General features: G+C 34.9%; 1 long non-coding RNA gene across 3 annotated transcripts in view; it reads left to right on the plus strand.

The window, feature by feature from the left end:
* LOC133105377 (uncharacterized) overlaps positions 1-20,184 on the plus strand; it is a 589,177-nt gene that overhangs the window by 213,700 nt on the left and 355,293 nt on the right. For 2 of the 3 annotated variants that reach the window (XR_009703845.1, XR_009703847.1), the window contains exon 3: positions 3,085-3,117. The exons of the other annotated variant lie outside the window; for it this stretch is intronic. This is a non-coding gene — a long non-coding RNA (uncharacterized LOC133105377). The remainder of the gene's footprint in view (positions 1-3,084; positions 3,118-20,184) is intronic. 3 annotated transcript variants of the gene reach the window in all.

The following is a 20,184-nucleotide window of genomic DNA, read 5'->3' on the forward strand; positions in this document are numbered from 1 at the left end:
TAAAAAGGCAAGATTGTTCAAGATGATATTTGGCAAAATACATAATATTGAATAAAATGCTCAGGGTTTTGTTTCAGCAGGTACCCCTTCCTGATTAATATGTAGCAGAAAAGCAAGAGAAGTTAAGCTAGTGGAAGACGCAGGAGGATTAAAAGAATTTTATAAATTATCTCCCTGACCCATGATACAGTACTACCCAGTGCTGATGGAAATGGATTCTTTAATCTTTGCATTACTTCTCGTGCTTTAGTAAAATGCATCCATGGATGTGACCATTTTCTACTATGAGAAATTAGCTGTGTGTGTACACACACATGCATGCACATGATTTTTAAAAAATATTTAGTTATATCTCCCAAGTAAATGGAAAGTGTCTGGGAGTCGGGACCATAGGACATGAACAACTGAACCTTTGCCTCTTTCCTCACCAAAAAAAGAAGAAATTACATGTGCATTTCATCGTTTTCCTAGTTTTAGACAGCAATTTGCAGCTCCAGGTCCTGCAAATCAGAAGCTGGTGCTTAGTCTCTGTAGCTGTGGATGCGTTTGTGAGGCCGGTTCTATGTGCACACATGCATATACACACCAACAAATTAAAAATGGATCTGGGAAAACACCCTTCTCCTCAGAGAGTCATATCAAGCAGTGTTTAAATTAAATAATTTGCAGAGTGTGGGGAATAAAGCTTTTGTAGCAGTATCTGGAGGTTATCGTCCCTTGGGAAATTCCTGCCATTTAGTCCAATCTGGTGCATGCCAATGAGACACACAGGCTGCATACACACACTGGTAGATAGATTTTATTTTACATCTAAATTATATTCATTTCTTTGGGTTATATGCCATTTTGTGTTGCTGTTGAGGAAAAGTTAAAAAAAAGAGACAAACCTCTTGTGAAGGGTTGAGGTCATTAAGATCCAAACAAAAAGTGAGGAAAGGTTATTAGTGAGCAGGAATGAGGGCAGGTTGACTTCTTCTGGAGTGAAGCCAGTTTTCCCACAGCTCCTGGGGGAGCATGTCTGTGATCCGGAGAATGTTCCAGTGCAGGTCAGTGTTTGATGTTGCTCCCAGCACCATTGACTGATGGCAAAAGAGGAGACATTGCTGTGATGAGGTAATGCAAGTGGGTAAACCACAAGTAGAAGAAATCAGTTGATTTCTTGCTACTGGTCCTGCTCAACCCGTATATAACCTGAACTGGACGTTAAGAAGAAGTTTACCAGTTAGAACCTCATACTGTGTCTCTGGTTAACTCATTTCTCTCCCGTCAGATGTTTTCTAGCCTAATCAGCACACCTATCCAACCTGTGGGAAAAAAAGGCCAGTCACAGTGAGGATGGTGAAGGAAATGTTTATCAGGAGAGGAGAGAAAGACAGAGACAGACAGAGAGAGATAGAAAGGAGAAAAAATATCTGCCTACCTATGTCCAGGGAATTAAAAAATACTGGTTATGAAAATTAGGGTATTTTCAAGTGAAAATAGTTATTTTCCCCAGGCCTAAGATTATTTTTGTATCCTTTAGACTTCCAGTTTCCTCCCTTAAATAAATAGTTGCGTATTACTAGTAGGCTGTGTAGAAGCTGGGAGTTAAATTCCCTGTGAATCCCATGTTCTGGCTCGTTCTGTTCGTTTGATGAAAATACTGGTGTTAACTTTGCTAGGGCTGCCATAACAAAATACCACACAACTGGGTGGCTTCAACAATGAAGATTTATTTTCTCACTAGTTTAGGAGGCTGGAGATCTGAGATCAAGGAGTTGGCAGGCTTGCTTTCTTCTGAGGTCTCCCTCCTTGGCTTACAGACGGCCGTCTCCTCCCTGTGTCCTCACGTGGTTGTCCCTCTGCTTGTGCATGTGTCTCTTTGTGTCTAAAATTTTAAGTTCACATACTTTTGATGCAGAAATTCCATTTCTAATTTATACTGCAAAAAAACTTCAAATAAATGAAGATACATATACATATATACAATACATCTTACATATATATTATGAATATATATTACATATTATTTTTGGCAAAACTAATAAGTTAGGAACAATAGTAAAAGCACAGTAAAGGCTACAATGTTTATGATTATTGATACTATGGTATACTATATAGCTATAAAAAACATTAAGAGAAATAGTTTTAGATAAATCTAGATATAAATCAGAATAACATAAAGTGAAAAAGTCAATTCACAGAACAATATGTGTAGTCCAATTTTGATTATGTAAAATACAGACAGAAATAAATTCAAAATGAATACATAAAGGATGAGAGGCTCAAAAGGGCGACATAGGAAGATTCTGAACTCACCTCCTCCCATGGACACACTGAGTTTACAGCTACATATGGTACAGTTTCCTCTTAAAAAATCCCTATAGCCTGGCCGAGTGACGTTACACATCGGGCAAATGAGAAGAAAACCACATTAAAGAGGGTAGAAGAGGCTGGGACACAATCTTGCCATAAACAGCGTGGTAAAGACTGTAAAATAAAGATTGTAGAGACACATCTATATTTAACAGTAACTTACTCTGTGAGAGCAGCTATTGAAGGCTAACAGGAGCATTCTTTCATGTTTTTATTTGTATTGATATGTAGTGTGTTGATTTTTAGCCATAAACATATTTCTTCTTCATTTATATTTTTATAAAGTGACCCCCTGAAGTTATTGAAAATATCATTGACTTGAAAAATTTTACATTCATAGATAAAAAGATATACATGAATAAAAAGATGGGTTACAGATGGTGGCTTTACAGGTAATAGGTTTTCTATAAGCGTTTTCATATTTTATTCGCCAAATATTCCATAGTGAGTACCATTGTTCCACCCAAAATGTACTGAATAAAAATACCAAAGATTGGGACCCAGAGATCTGCATTTTACAAAGCTCCTGAGATAAGTCTGGTAGTCGGCCAGGTTGAGAATAACCTGCAAAGGTTACACATCTCCAAATGATTTTAAGGCAACATTAGAATTTAAATGTGCTTAGAAAGAGTGATTTCACTTAGATTTTGCTTCCAGGTAAATTCTGGAGAACATAATTGTTTCCTTTACATTTCATGAATTCTGATTCAGCTGCTTTTTGGCTTCCAGATTCTCTATCTACTGTGGTGATGCTATTATTTGGTGAGTTTTCCACACTTGTTGAATATCTTATACCTCATGCTGCTATTTATATTAACTGCATATGGTTGCTGCTCGAATTCTAAACTCAACACTTCTGAGTATGTATTTAGTTGCTTACAGAATAACCAGTGGGGTGGTTTTAGAAAACCTGTGACTCGTTCTCTGTGTCTTCTTTTCTTTTACCTCTTCTTATATTCTTTTTTGTTTGGGATATGTCACCTTTTCAGGTTATTGAGCTCTTAGAAAAGAGACATGACTACATTTCATATATGAGCACCTTCTTTTCTTGTGTCTCTCATTGGAAAGCAAGGGCCAGATGTGTGTGTTTTTAAAAGAACCTTGAATTAATCTACGTAACTTTGAACAATCATGTCTGCCTGCCGTCATGTCTTTCTGATACGCCAGTATGCACACCAAATGTTTGTCCACTTAACAATGAGACACTTATTTTTGTATTCCCAGATCTATTGGTGTTTGCTTAGAATGAAGTTTCCTCCTGTCTATACTGACCCATTTTGCCTTTTGCCCCTTATGTATTTCTTATCTTGGAGGTCAAATTAAGGCTGGACTGTTATATCCCCCAATGGCTACTAAAACAATACTCTTTGGAGAAAAGTATAAAGTATAACTTTGTGGCTTGTCTGTATCTTGAGGGTCTTTTTCACATTCCAAATTTCAGAAGCTCAATGAAGCTGGAGTTCCTAACCTCTCACTCACAACATATACCACTGGCTAAGTTTCTCTTGCTATAAGAATAGCTACAAGAATGAGAATTGTCATAAAGGGGGAGAAAGCTCTTCAGTCATTAGGATTCATCTACAACTCGAGCATTTTATTAATTACACATTGTAATCACATGGATAGTCACAAAACCAATTGTGCAAGTCTGTATTTAGAGATTTGTAGACAGAAGACTTAACGTAAACATAGAAATGTTAAGCCTACTCAACTGTAACCTGCAAAGAAGATAACAAGAAGGATTCTGTTCTCTGTATGATTTGTGAACAATGCTAAGTAAATATTCATCATTAATGTATAATAACTGTTGCTTTTGGCAGTTCACTTTTCATTTAATTTGATAATGTGTCCAGTAAATGAAGTGGTACAGGCTACAGTGTTTTACCAACACAACTGCATATTTTCAATCATTGTTAAATGAAGGCAGCTCAAGGCGAAGCTTTAACCCCCACTAGTTTTGTGTGTGATAAAAAGAGAAGGCGCTATCAATCTTTATTGTCTGTCTCGCTTACTGTAATTGCATTCAATAGTCCACTGATTCTGTTGTCTGTGCTAATGTCAGGAACAGAGAAGAGCCAGATGCTCAGACGTGATCATATGCATCCAGTGGCCACTCTGATAAGTTGGCAGCAAGTCGCTGGGTTTGATGATAAATTGTTAACGCTATAGATTATGAACAGCTGAACACTGCAAGTGTACATGGAGGAAACTTCTTACCTTGTTTTAAATCTGGCATCATGATGCTAGCTAAAGGGCATGTCATGTATTATTCAAATGCATCTTGCACTGGAAATGTGCCAATGACTCATTGTATCCCTATGAATAGTAAAAGCAACAACAACAACAAAAATCCACAGTGATTTGAACATGACATTAATGGTCCCAGGATTATGAAAAGCATTTTGAAATACTGTTTAATAGTTTTGATTATCTAATTCAACAAGAAGAAAGCTTCTGAGTTGTAGTCATGTTTAATCCATATTAAATCATGCTCTTCCTGGTCATTTCTGTTATATTAGCTGATAATGGCGATGTTTTCTAAAAACAAACTGGTTTTTCATTAGTTAAAACCCTTGGCAATTTGCTTGTGAAGGGACATAAATTGGAGGTGGGGGCAAGCAATGTTTTGAAATATTTGCCAAGATTTTGTTTCACATAGATGCTGCTACCTTTGAGAGAGATGTGATATAGGCCATTTGTACAGAGTATATAATAGGTCTTATTTCTCTTGAACCCATGTGACAGTTATAAAAGTTCAGGTCAGGGTTCTAAGTCACTGGACACCTATTAAAGTTTAAAAAAGCTGAGATGACCATGAACCATATAAAAGTATTCTACTAGAGAATGCTGAGCTGTTGACCACATTTTATATGGGAAATTCTAAGTGAACCAGACAAAGAATATTTCTTTATCTTTGGAGGAATTGCTCTTGAAGTCTCTGATCTTACATGGTTCATTTTCCCTAAAATAAACATATGTAAGAAATACTGTTGTATTTAAGGATTGGGACCAAAAAGATCTCTTGCTTAGCTGGTGAGTTTCCTTTTATTAGATAATGGAAATTTTGTAATCCATTGTATATTCCTTTTTGTGCTTCTAGGAAACTCAAAGACTCAATTATAGTCACCTTTTTAGCTGAGTTCTCAGCCATGATTATCTATGATTATCTCCTTCATTGTTTTCTTGTTACTTTACCTTCGTTTTCATGTCTCTCTAATTGTCAGGATGGGTATATAAAATCGGTGGATAGCAGAGAAAAGAAAGGAGGGAGCAATCTTTAGGAGGCTTAAAGGGCGGAGTCCTGAGGTAGTTAACTGTGTCACTAGAATAAGGACCAGTCTTTAGTAATGACCAGTGTGGAATTCTGGTTGATACTGGGAAAGACACTTAGACCTCTCTTATGGTCATTTCCTCTTCTTAAAAAAAAAAAGTCGATATAATAAAAAGCATTCATGAGATCTGGTGATGATTAAATTAATTAATATAGAGCAAGCATTTAATCAGTGTTAGCAACTATTGTGTTGATAATTTTTATGTGAGCTCTAGAAGGGAGAGGTAGCACAGTATGACCCAAATGTTAGAGTCTACTTCTGATGGCATCTGAAATTGAGTTCAAGCCTTAAGGTAGTCTTACCCATGATTTGGTATACTACAAATTAAATCCTGCTTAAGCAAGCTAATGTATGAGAATCTTGGTTTACTCATTTGATTATTTAAGAGATGTACTCTTCATTCATAAAAGATGTTTAACTTTGTAAAATTCTTTATTTTGGTGTTCTTTGAGGTATCAGGCTTTTCTGTGAGAATGAGTCATTTAAATTTATACAGTATTTGCAAGAACATATTGTTAGTCTAAAGTAAAATACTGCTCCCCTTCACTCATCACTTGAGAAAGAGTTCCACCCAGATGAGCCCTCCTTCCTTTTGGGTCTCTAGGATGATCGCTCATCTTTTGCTTATCTTGTTCCTCTTAGTTTGCTCTAGCCATGGGAGCTGCTCCTTTCTGGGCTTCTCTCCTTCAGCCCTCCCCTGCTCAGTCCTATTTGCCGGCATGCCCAAGGGTATGGCTTCCGGCTCCCTCCTTGCTTTGCCTGCACACTCTCCCTTGTGGGCTCATCCCATCCAGAGGCTCTAGTGTTCATCTAGACACTGGTGGCTACCAAATTTCCATCTCCAGTGTGACCCCTTTCCTGGCACTTCAGTTCACTTATTCAACTACCTATTTGACATATAAATAAGCATCTAAAACCTAGCTTGATTTTTCCCCTGGGGCCATCTCATTCTCCAGTCATTTCTATTTCAGTAAGTATCACCACCATCTGAAATTGCTTAAGCCAAAACTTAGTTATCATCCTTGCTACCTCTCTTTCTTCACCCACCACACCAGTCATCAGAAAGTCCTGTTGGGTGTGTCTCTGGAACGTATGTGATTCTTTCCCCACCTTAGCCACTATGCCTAAGCCACCCACCATCCTAACTTATCCCACTGTGGTAGCCTCCTGGTCTCTCTGCTTCCTTTCTTGCTTCCCTTACAATCTGTGGTACATAAAGAGATATTTTAAAAACACAAATAAAATCATCGTGCTGAATTCTCCCTAAGTATGGCTTCCCATCATCCTTAGGATAAATGCCAATTTTTTCCCTATTGTCCGTGAGGCCCTACTTTTCCAAAGTCATCTCTTGGATACCCTCATCCCTGTTCTTCAGGCATTATCAGTGTTGCTCTCACTCAGGGCCTTTGCATGGATGTTTTGTCTACTTGGAACATTCTTTCCCCAGATTTTTACAAGACTGGCTGCTTCACATCATTCACGTCTCTGTTTAAATGCCACCTCACATAGACTTTCCCAACATGCATCCCACACTGTCTCTTGTATTTTATTTTCTTCAAAGATTATTATTATCTGATTGCTTTCTTCTTTATTTGCCTATCTTCTGTATTCCATTACTAACATGTAAGCTTCTTGAGAACACACTTTTATCTTGTTTACCCTTGAGCATTGTGTTCAGTGTAGTGATTCAGACTGTAGGTTCTGGGATCAGATTCACCAGGTTTGGATACTGCCACTGACACCCACTGCTCAGGGATTTCACACCAGTTGCTTCCTTCTGTGTGGCTCAGTTTTCCCATGTGAAAATGGAGACTATGTTAGCGTCTGCTCAGACTGTGTTGTGGGGAATAAAGGATACCATACATGTGAAATATTTATGACAGGCCTGGCACTCTATTTCCCTATCCACTTAGAATAATACTTCTGTACCATCGATATTTAATAAGTATGTGAGTAACATAGGAACATATGCATACTGATATTCTCATGTTTAATTGATGAATATTTTTGAGTATTATCTATTTTAATATTAATTTATGAAAAGATCTTATAACAAATTTTTTGACCTCAAAAGAGTAATTAAAATATTTATAATGTTTAACCCAATGACCTATGATTAACAATTATGTTGTCATTTAAACTTCTAAAGTTGATATATTAAATCTTGTTACATTAGTCAATAATTTTTTGCAAATAAGCTCACTCATGATAAATGGTGAAATCACTTGGCTATTTTTCTTAATAGAATTTTGAAGGTTGATAACTATTTTCTCTTCATATGTGTGACTTGTTGTTTGGGAAAATTAGAAAATATGGTTGAGCAAAATGAAAAAAATAAAAATAATCTGTAATTCCTGATTTTTTATATCTATTTGCACTTCCATACTTCTCTGTATACTGTCATTGTATTATGTTTGACATTAGCTGTTGGTGATAGCCTGAAATAAAGACTTGTGGAAGATAGTTTATTTGAGGAGTAATCCCAGGGAGATCACTTGTATTGCTGTTATTAACTGCATCGCTTTTTTTTTTTAAATTAAGGCTCTTTATTCATTTTTTAAAAATTTATTTATCTATTTTTTAATATTTGGCTGCATTGGGTCTTCGTTGCTGCGCACGGGCTTTCTCTAGCTGTGGAGAACGGGGGCTACTCTTCATTGAGGTGCACGGGCTTCTCATTGCAGTAGCTTACACAGGCTCTAAGCGCGTGGGCTTCAGTAGTTGTGGCACGCGGGCTCAGCAGCTGTGGCTCCTGGGCTCTGGAGCGCAGGCTCAGTAGTTGTGGCACATGGGCTTAGTTGCTCCGCAGCATGTGGGATCTTCCCGGACCAGGGCTCGAACCTGTGTCCCCTGCATTGGCAGGTGGATTCTTAACCACTGCGCCACCAGGGAAGTCCATGCATCGCTTTTTTGAAATTAATGTTTTTCAGTGTTTTCTGTATGTACATAGAACAATTAATTTTTAAAATTGTATCCTAAGACCTTGTTAAACTTACTTAGTAGCTTTATTATAGAATTTTCTATGTGTACAATTATACTGTCTGGATAAAGACCATTTTACCTAGTTAATTCCAATTTTATGCCTTTTATTTCTTTCTCTTGTCTTATTACACTATACACATCCTCCAGTAAAACGAAGTGGTGAGAGCAGAAACCTTTGTCTTTGTTCCAGCCTTGCAGAGAAAATATTCAATCTTTCCTGTGAAATGTGATGCTAGTTACGGGTGTTTAGCTGATGCCCTCTATCAGATTGAGATAGTTCCCTTTTCTTCCTAATTTTCTGAGAGTTTTTGTCATGAACAGATGTTACATTTTGTCATTTTTTTCCCCCTGCATCCATTGGGAGGATCATATGGTTTTTCTTTTTTATTCTGTTAATATGATGAATTTTATTGACTTATTTTCAAACTTGAAACCAGCCTTTAGTGTATTACTTATGAGATATTATCATAACCACTTGATTATGATGTATCATTTTTATATATTTCTTGGATTCAATTTGCTAATATGTTGTAAAGGATTCTCGTGTGTTTATTCATGAGAGGTATCAGTCTGGAGTTTTTTGGTTTTGTTTTTGTTTTTTTCCTGAGAATATCCTTATCAGGTTTTGATATCAGAGTTCTGTTGGGTCATAAAATGAGTTAGAAAATGAGCTCTCTTCCCCTATTTATAGAAAGAGTTTGTGTAAGATAGTTACAATTTCTTTTTAAAATATTTGATACAATTCACCATTGAAACCAGCTGGATTTGGAGTTCTCTTTGTTGGAAAGGTTTCAATAAAAATATTGATTTATTTAGTTAATATGGGGCTATGCAGATTTTCTGTTTCTTCTGTGTCACTTTTGGCAAATTGTGTTTTATAAGAAATTTAACCATTTTGTATAAATTCTTGAATTTATGAGCATACATTTATACATAATATTTTCTTAATAAACATCATTATCTGTAGGATCTGTAGAGATATCCCCACTTTCATTTCTGATATTACTATTTGTGTTCTCTTTTTCTTGATCAATTTTGATAAGTTTATCAATTTTTTAATCTTTTAAAAATTAAATTTGGCTTTTTTACTTTTTTCTATTATTTGTTTTCTATTTCATTAATTGTTACTTTCCTCTCTTTAAATTTTCTTCTTTTTACTTGGGTTTAATTTAATTCTCTTCTTTTTCTGTCTTCCTAAAATAGAAACAGATCACTGATTTTATAACGTTTTTTGTGCCTTTCTAATGTAAACATAATGCTTTACATTTCTTTTTAACCACTACCTAAGCCGTATACTACAACTATTGATATGTTGGATTGTCATTAGTATTCAGTTTGAATATTTTCTAATTTCTTTTGATGATTTCTTCTTTGATCCACAGGTCAAATCAATATATTACTTAATTTTCAAATGTTTAGTGATTCTTTAGCTACATTATTTTTATTGATTCCAGGTTTTAATTTCATTGTCAAAAAATGCTCTGTAAGATTTCACTACTTTAAAATTTATTTAGATTTGTTTTTGGTCCACTGTATACATGAAAAGAATGGTATTCTATAAATGACTGTTAGGTCAACTGTGGAAGTATTCTATATTCTTATTGAATTTTGTCTACTTGTTCTATCAGTTATTGAAAGAGGAGTCAAAATCTACAACTTAAGATCATGCATTTTTCTCTTTGTTTTTGTCAGGGTTTGTTTTAGGTATTTTGAAGCTCTGTTTATTAGTTACATACAGTTTTTCATGTTATGACTTCCTGATAAATTGATCCTCGGTTCATTATGTAGTGTCCCTTTTTATTTCTGGTAATACTTTTTGAGTTGAAGTCTAACTTGCCTAATATTATTATAGCTACACCCTTTCTTCTGAAGCTTAGGGCCTTTTCTCCTCTCTCTCTCAGTGTGTGTTAAAAACCAGGCCTTTGTATTTCCAAGAAAGAGCTCCATTCAGGCTTCCATATAACCCTTCCCAGGATAGTGCATGAGCTTTCTGCTCTAGTTTTCAGGTTTTTCTCCAGTTATGGCCTTGCATATTTATTTAACTTTCTTGCTCAATTATGCATTAAAAGAATGTTTGGGGAATTCACTGGTGGTCCAGTGGTTAGGACTCCACACTTCCACGGCAGGGGGCATGGTTTCAATCCCTGGTCCGGGAACTAAGATCCCACATGTCGTGGTTTGGCCAAAAAAAAAAAAAAAAAAAAAAAAAAAGGGATGTTTATTAGGTTTCATTCAGCATTTCTAGACGTTTGTAGCAGAAAGAACTTATCCTGTCTGCCGTATTGATGAAATTAGGAGGCTCACTGTGCCTTTAATTGTATAATTACCTTTTTTTGTTAATATTTGAATTTAATTTTCAATTCTTTAAAAATAAATGTAAAAACAGTAAGAACTATGGCTGTTATTTAAATCTTGAGGTTTCTGATACATGAAGATTGTAATGGAAGCTCATGAGGTATTTTCAGTATTTCAAAATTTCTGGTGTAATTTATTTTATATGAATACACAAAAATGCTGTGCATGCTAACTAGCATGTCTTGTCTCTCTGCTTTTCATATTATCTCAGTATGATAACAATGGTTATATGATGCTGACCAGAAACTCTAGCTCTTGATGACATTTGAGACTAAGACATTTTCATTACACCAAACACTGATATGAGTGTTTCAGATATTCCCAATATTCATAGTGGTGAGAATTTAGCACAATCCCTTTCTCAACATTTCTCACATTTTAGTAGTTCATTGCAATAATTTGTAATTTTTGCCTTATTATATTGCTAACCTCTTATTTATACTACATTTTGTTCCATTGTTTTCACCATACATTTTTGTGCTAAAAATCCACATTTTATAAAAAATAAACACGGAACCACTGGGAAAAGTGAAATAAAAGTAGTCTTTGATTATATAAATATTTGGATCCTCTGCATTATAGCTTTCTGGACCTAAAATGTGAGCTAGATGTCCTTATTGCCAAAATTTACTTGGGGACGTGGACCTCCGCACTTCCATTCTAGAGTTTAATAAGATTATATTTTGTAATTGTACAATGTGTCAGAGATGAAATTCTAATAGTCACAGCTATGAAGCACAGATAGAAAGTGTTTGCATTTTATAAGATTTTGTTCTAGAACCAGAAGGCAAAATAATGAGTATCTTTCTGTAAAATCAGCCTTGATCTAAGCACTTGGATTTATGTAGCAATTAGTTTATACCACTGAAGTATAATTAGAAGGCTTTAATTTGCTAATTATTTCTCTCAACTATAGATATAATTGTAGAGACATAGGCCTTCCACTTTAGAAAGGTCATAAAGGCTAACTCCTTTTCTGAAAGTTAAATCCCCTGTACAGTATTCCTGCCAAGTACTCGTCAAGTCTGGAATTCAGCTCTTGTTCTATAGCTATGTACCCAGTGAGGTAAGGTCTCCTGACTCTTGGAGACCAATTGCACCTCCTGGGATAATAAATAACCTTCTCTCCACTTTGGTGCATTCCTTTGTCTCGCTTTCTCTGAATCTTTTGGCTCCTGAATCTGAGTTGCTGTCCCATGTAGCACAGGACAGTTGGAACCAAACCCCAGTGTTCCATTGGTTTTCACACACAAAAAAGTCCATCAGTTTCAATCATTTCATAACTTTATGCATGTATATGTATGTGTTTTCATGGGGGAGAAGTCACATCCTGCAGTCTATAGGGTCTGTTGACAATTTCTTTTCTATTCTTTAATACCCCATTCACTTGAGGTAGAGGCAGGTTTCATTAAGAAAACTTACGTTCACATTTAGTGTCATTCCTGTCTCTAGTTCTGTTCTAATTTATTAAAGAGTTACTTTCAACAAAGATCGTGCTCACCCTGAAAGGAATCTGGTGAATACTTTTCTCTCTCATCACAGATAATAATTATCTTTAAAAATTATATTAAATGTCTACCTACATATACTGTAGAAAGCTACCAGTGTGAAATACATGGCCTGCTATTATGAATTCTTAAAAATTGGTGGTAAGAATTGGTAAATACGTTTAATAATAAAAATGCTGGGACTGTGAATTGAGGTCCAAGATGGGGGATTTTACATAGGGATAATCATAGCAGGGACACCAGCTGGTAAAAAGAAATAACTTGTTTGCAGGTTAGGTTGTGATGAACTATTGTAAAGTAAATACACTTGTGTTATATTCAAGCAAGTAGAGAATCACTAGCTAAAAACACATTGCCAGATATCTGGCCATTATTACCTTCCTTAATGGATGTATTAGACTAATCTGTAATGAGCACATTCACCTTCTAGATAGAAAACCCTCAAAGCACTTTTAAACATTAAATGAGTGACTACTATATGCAAACACCGTGCTGCCTAACATCGCTGCTCATGTGGTTTTAAAAGTGCTTAGAAAACAGATCAGTTTCTAAAATGGGCATATTTCCCTCTACAAATTTTTTGAACACAGAAAGAACAAAGCCTAACATCTTACCTAAAGTTTAAATTAGACTAATATCTGAATTACTGTAAATACTTTATTAAATCTTACTACCATAATGATTATCTTTATTCAGTTATGCAGAATTTTTAGAACTTTTCCCTTCAAAAGGAAAAGAGACAGTTAATTTTGTTTCATCTCTTGACAGTGCTTTTCTTTCACCTGTCTGTGCATCCATATTCTTCATCCATCATTTCTCTTGGTTTTTGAATGGTGTTGATAAATATATCTTTAGATTTTACTTAAAAATACAGTATGTTTGCCAGTTAATAGCAAAGATAACTGGGGGCAAACTTGCCCCAGTTTTTCTTATGACTCAGTGTCTACAAGAATTATATGGTTGTTTTACCTCGACAGGTTTTTCTTAGTTCTTTTTGTAGATAGTATATTGTTCTGGAGCCACATTCTCTCCAAATACTGGCAAAAAAAAAGAAAAGGAAGGAAGGAAGGAGGGAGGGAGGGAGGGAAGGATGGAAGGAAGGAAGGAAGGGAGGAAGGGAGGGAGGGAGGGAGGGAGGGAAGGATGGAAGGAAGGAAGGAAGGGAGGAAGGGAGGGAGGGAGGGAGGGAGGGAAGGAGGGAGGGAGAAAGAAATCCAGGACTATGTCATGCCTGTGATAACTAAGTTTTCGTAGTGAAATAGGTGACATATTAAGAAAATGTGAGTTCATAAGAAAGCTGTATGTTTAGAAGAGAAAAGAAATACTGGGAAGGGTGATCTTTTGGTACTGCCCAAATTACTGAAATATCTCCAGTTCTGTTTATCCTTAAGTGTCTGGTAGTGCAGCAGCGGTGGTCAGGGTTGTTACAGAATTTTTACATTGTTTGGATGTTGTCCTAAGTGACTTGCCCCAACATGTTCCATAGAGACAGGGACCTAATAAACACTTTATATGTTCACATATGTATCCCTGTCCATATTTTTGATTGAAAACAATCCTACTCTAAAATACTTGTCTACTCTGCTAAATCAGTATGAATGTATTTATAGCCATGGGAATTATTTAATGTTGTTTGATAATCTCTTGTTTTGTTTGTACTGAAAAATCATTAACTAAGAAGCAGAGAAATCAAAAAAGTGGTTTGTTAAATTCATACTACCTACTGTTCTTTCTTTTTTCCTGTATTTTCTTCAAATTAATCAATTAAAATACACAGATGTTCAATTAAAACTATAAAAATTTTCCATGGCTACAGCTGTTTTGAAGCTACATTGTTGAAAATTTAACATATCTAGTAATGATTCCCTCTCAGAAGAAATTAAATTAATGACTCTTTGCTAGATTATTTTCCATTTGATAAATTTAAAAAAATTAGAAAAAAAAAAAACCTGAGACACTGCCTGCTACATTAATTAATTAGCATGATAGACTAGCAGATATTAATATGAAAAGGTGACAAAATGGAAAATGTTCCTTGTTTTTCAAGTGAAATACCTTCAGGACTGCAGTTTATCTTATCAGCAAATGGTTATATGGTATAAATTATTAAAATTTCACCTGTAAATAGCAGACAAGTGACAAATTTCGTCATCCCACATAATAGAGATGGTAGAGATGTGATTATGCAGGGCTAATATAACATATTTCTTCAGATTTTTGTCCACCCCATGCATGATAGACAGTGACCCTTAAATAATAAGTAGAGAAATAAGATCTTTTTTTCTTGGCTGTGTTGCTTTATCTCCAAGAGAATTTGGTGTTTTTTTCTCATTTACAATTTATTGTTTAATTTTTAAAGGTCTGCCTACTCATTTTATTTCTTATGTCAAAACTAGTACATGCTCATTACATTAGCCAGGGTTCTCTGGAGAAACAGACCAATAGGGGATATACACACACACACACACACACACACACACACACACACACACATATAGAGTGAGTGGGGGACAAAGAGAGATTTATTTCAAGGAATTGTTCTCGTGATATAGGGGCTGGCACTTCTAAAACTTGTAGGGTGGATTGGCAGGTTGGAAACTCAGGTGGGAACTGAGGTTGCTGCCTTGAGTCCAAAATCCACAGGGCAGGCCAGGCAGACTGGAAAGTCAGACAGGTTTCTACGTTTCAGCCTTGAGACAGAATTCTTTTTTCTCAGAGAAACCTCAGTCTTGTTCTTCAGCTGATCGGATGAGGCCCACCCATATCATGGAGGGTAATCTGCTTTATTTGAAGCCTACTAATTATAAATATTAGTCACATTTAAAAAATACCTTCACAGCAACATTTAGACTAGTGTTTGACCAAACAACAGGGCACCATAGCCTAGCTAAGTTGACATATAAAATTGACCATCACACTCATTAAAGAAATCAAAAAAAATAAAAACAAACTGAGAAGTATATTAAAAAAGCACTTGTCATCAAGCCCCTGCAAAGAATTTCTGCTACATTTCAGTGTATACCCCGTCTTCCTCTTGTGTTTATACATCTTTTCTTCTTCCAAAGTTGAGAATATACTGCTTATTCTATGTCACAACTTTTTATTCTCTTAAGAGAACAAACACTTTCTTACTGCATTAAAATGATTTATTCTGCAACTCATATTTAATACTGCAGTATAATTAATTGAAGGACTTGTTGGACCCTTAGGTTTTCCATTTTAGAAGGACATTATATCTTTTCATACTTATCCTTTGAACATGTTACTAAACGTGCATTTGCTAGTTAAAAATATGCACATTTTAAAACTTTGTGTATGCATTGCTAAATTGCCTTCCAGAAATATTATACCAGTTTACATTCCTAATGGCAATATTTCAGAGGCCTGTTTCTCTCCCCCTTTTAAGTATTAAGTGTTAGAATAAAAAATATTCCAATCTGAAAGATAAAAAAGACATTTAATTGTTCTGTAATTTGAACTCCCTTGATTTCTAGTGATGCTGAATGAGTTTTTTACGTTTATTGAAATTTGTAGTTCTTTGTGAATTGTCTACTTTGCCCAATTTCTACTAAGATGCTTGCCATTTTCTTTTTATGAAAAACTATATACAATATATAAATTTTGCAAGTGTTTGCAAAATTTCTTCTAATTTATTGTTTGCCTTTCAATTTTGGTTATAATTTTTTTGATATACTGAAGTATTTTTTTTAGTATTTATTTATTTATTTGGTTGTGCTGGGTCTTAGTTGTGGCTTGCCGGTTCCTTAGTTGCGGCATGCAAACTCTTATTTGCGGCATGCATGTGGGATCTATTTCCCTGATTAGGGATTGAACTGGGCCCCCTGCATTGGGAGTGCATAGTCTTATCCACTGTACCACCAGGGAAGTCCTTGAAGTTTTTGTTTTTGTTTTTGAGTAGCCAGACCCACCAGTATTTTCTGTTATGTCATGCTTTTTGTTTCATGTATTATAGTTTTCTACCCCAGGATGGTATGCTTTCTGTGCTACTAGTTTTTTTTTTTCTCTTTCTTTTTTTTAAGCTCTGGAATTAAATTTGATATATGGTGTGAGACAGGGATTATTTTTCAGTTTATGATTTTGTTTAAAATGCAACATTTTAATCTCTTTCTAAACATGACAGATATTTAGACTGAAAAGGTTAGAAAGGAACAACTTATACACTTCACATCTGGTAGCTCCAACATAGATCACAGTGTTTCTGTGGCATTATTTGGTTTTCTGTCAAAAAGCAGAGTTAAATGTAACAGCAATTGCCTGAGGCTTTCATGTGTGTGAATGTGTATGTACAAGAGCATGCAAAGAGCATGCCTGTGGGATGACAGTTAGGGTGTGGGAACCATTTCCAGTGTGGGTCTATGATCTTTTTAACCACAAGGTTTTCACAGACTTGGAAATTGTTCTTTATAAAGAATACCTATATCTTTAGTCAATGATCACACTATGTCATTGAGTACTAGACTACATGTTTTAACTGCAGGAGTATGTACCAGGGTAGAATATGTCCAGGGGCAAGAGGCTGCCAATGACCAAATCTTATAATCAATGAATAATTTGAGGCAGAAAGTTTATGACAACACTCCTTAGCACAGTGTTCTTTGTGGCCCTAATGTAATTATCACTGTTGTGTGTGTGTGTGTGTGTCCCCATAGGAAATGTCTTCCATTTATTCTTTACAAAATTGTAAGTTATTGGGTAACCTGTTTATAAGACACCATAGTGACTGAGATAAAATTTATACTAGATATTCTCCTTTTTTCCCCATCTTAAAAACTCTCATCGCTCTCATCTTCAATTTTTCATCACTAGATGTGGGACAGGAAATTGTGGTGTGAAATTTCAAGTGAGCTGTATTAAGAGTCATGATTTTTATAATTCCCAGAAGCAGGCTTAGTGTTTTATCAACGTATTTCATGTATTCACCAATTTACTTTAGATTACTAGTCTCTCTTTTTTGAGATTACTTTTTCAGAGTATCTTACAGTTTCTTTTTATCTTTTTTTCTTTATATAGAACTATATTCTTCTTTTTCTTCAATTCTTTTCCATTATAGTTTTATTACAAGATATTGAATACAGTTCCCTGTGCTATACAGTAAATCCTTGTTGTTTATCAGTTTCTTTTTAATGTGGTAAAATTCCTTATTAATATTTGTAGGTTTTGTATCATGTATTGCATTGTTTTAGACTTGAAGTTTCTAGGAGATGGGGCTTGGGATTTTACATCTTCTCAAACTCCCCAGATGATTTACATAGCCATTGAAAATTTGAGAAGCACTGGACTATTGTTTTGGGGTTTAGCATTAGTGCATTTGGGAAATTTGTCATGAAATTCTGTGAAAAGATGTAGAAGGGCCTAGCCTAGTGATGGCCAAGGTGTAGTCATTGCATAAATATGTATTACTTATTGAATCTGGGTATCAAAAATAATTAGTAAACCGATATATGCTTGGTTCTACATTTGTGGCTATTTCTAAGGAAGCTTCCATTTAAATACATATATTTTACAGTGTGTGCTTTGTATTACTAATCTCTATGAGCTTAACATTTAGAGGACAATGTTTATTGACTTTTTTAGTGTGAACAGCGCACCATTCTGTTAAAGATTCAATATTCTGAACATCCCAGGCATATAAATATCCACAAGTACTACTTTCATTAACTAACAGAATTGCCATATATTTGCACAGCTGCTAAATGGTTCTCTTAAAGTTTTAAAAAATAGTTCAGGTGTATGGAATTATTCAAATTATGTTAATATTCAGAGGTTTATACCAAAATAAGAAGATGCCACCTTGTGGTACAAAAAAAAGATTCTTTAGCACGTATGCAATATGTGGTTGACAAATCTTTCTAATAATATGTGGTTGATAAACCTATTTGAATAAAGTGAAAAGAAGCTAAAATGCTCATGCTTATAATCAAGTGTTTTAATTCAGTAACCATGTCACAAATAGAAAGATCACATGGGGAAGATTACGTGGAAGGGTATTGTTTTATGAAAGCAGGGTCTCTTCAGCTGTATACAAGAGCCATGTAGAAATTAAAATGGAGCATTTCAATGATGTTTAATGTGACAAAATAAACTCAGAACATATATATTTAAATTAAGGTTGTGCTGCATTTTTAAGAACAATTGCTATATTTTGTTCCTTTAGGTAAAAAGAAACATTTTATTATGATTTAATTTTAATGAGCTTAAAGATAGTGTTTTAACTCTGAATAATGTTTAGTATATATTAAAATGATGCTTTGTTAAAATAACAGAGATTACTTGAAATGAATTACGATCTATGGCACTTGCCTAGATGGTAGTTCATTATATCAAATTATCCTAGAATTTCTGATGAATCAATCTTGGAAACCATGTAGTTCGATAGTCCCTATTTTATAGGTGTGTAAATTGAGGCATAGAGATGTTGTCTGACTTATCCAGGAGCCTCTTCCTCCTCAGAGGTTGACTTTCTTTATCTTGTGCTCTTTGTACCTCCCATTCTGCATTTGAATTGGTCTCTTGTATTGAGCAGCTTTGTTTCTCAGAAAAAGAATAGAATACATTTCTCCCCTCTGAACCTTTCATTAAATGTTTATTCTGTTGCATTTCTCCAGAAGCATTTTTATATTGCCATTTTCTCCTCTTACTAGAATACTTAATATAGTTCCAAATAGTGCATAATTGAAAACAGTTTATCATATCCATTTTTATTTATTAGTATAATAGTATCCCTGCGATCTGGTGGCAGGAAAGTACTGCACTGTTTTATTGTAATTTATCACATTTTAAATGTTCATTTGGGTCTATGAAATTGCATAATACTTTTCAGAAATACACTTTTCAGAGTATGTGTTGGGAAAAACCTCAAACATCAGAAATGGTTTAGAAAATTTCATAGAAACAGTACTGTGGGATATTCCAAAGTTAAACGAATCAATCAACCAGTCATTTCAAAAGTTTTGAAAATGTGTGCATATGTGAGTGCTCACCAAGACCTTGTCCATAGACATTTATCCATGACAAATGACAAAAGAAGGTACCAGAAATTCTTGTTATTGAAATCTTAGAGGGAGCAAGAACCACCTGGTGACTGGATTTATAAGAAAAAGCATCACCGATAGAATTATATTTAAATGGAATCTTGAAGACAAAGAATTCAGATAATTAGGTGGTGGTGATGGGACATTTTAAGCAGAAATGGTGTGGCCTAAGACTCTTTCTGTCTGGGACATAATGATTAGAAAGTTGCTTAGAGATTTGAGGTCGTGGGGCTTAAAAAAGGGTAAGACTATTGAGGACATTAAATGATGAACTAAAAATGTTTAGATTTTTTTCTGTGTATGTTGAAAGCCATGGGTAATTTTTGATTAAGAAAGTGATTTGAATAGACTGGCGTTATGGATTCAGATGATGCAGAAAAAATTTTTTATAAAAATAATATAAAAGGAAATTTATGTGTGTTTATGTCCCTTAACTGAACTGATAATCTTTCTATTCTCAGGTGTGCTTTGATTTGCAAGTGTCACAGAGTAAAATATTTTTATTATTTTTATTTGGGTACTTTCCCTTTCTTATTGTAATGGCCAAAAATAGACAGTGGACAAATTCACACTCCCTTTTCAACAGTTCACCTTTTCAAC

This window comes from Eubalaena glacialis, chromosome 14, assembly GCF_028564815.1.
Source record: "Eubalaena glacialis isolate mEubGla1 chromosome 14, mEubGla1.1.hap2.+ XY, whole genome shotgun sequence".
Lineage (NCBI taxonomy): Eukaryota > Metazoa > Chordata > Mammalia > Artiodactyla > Balaenidae > Eubalaena > Eubalaena glacialis.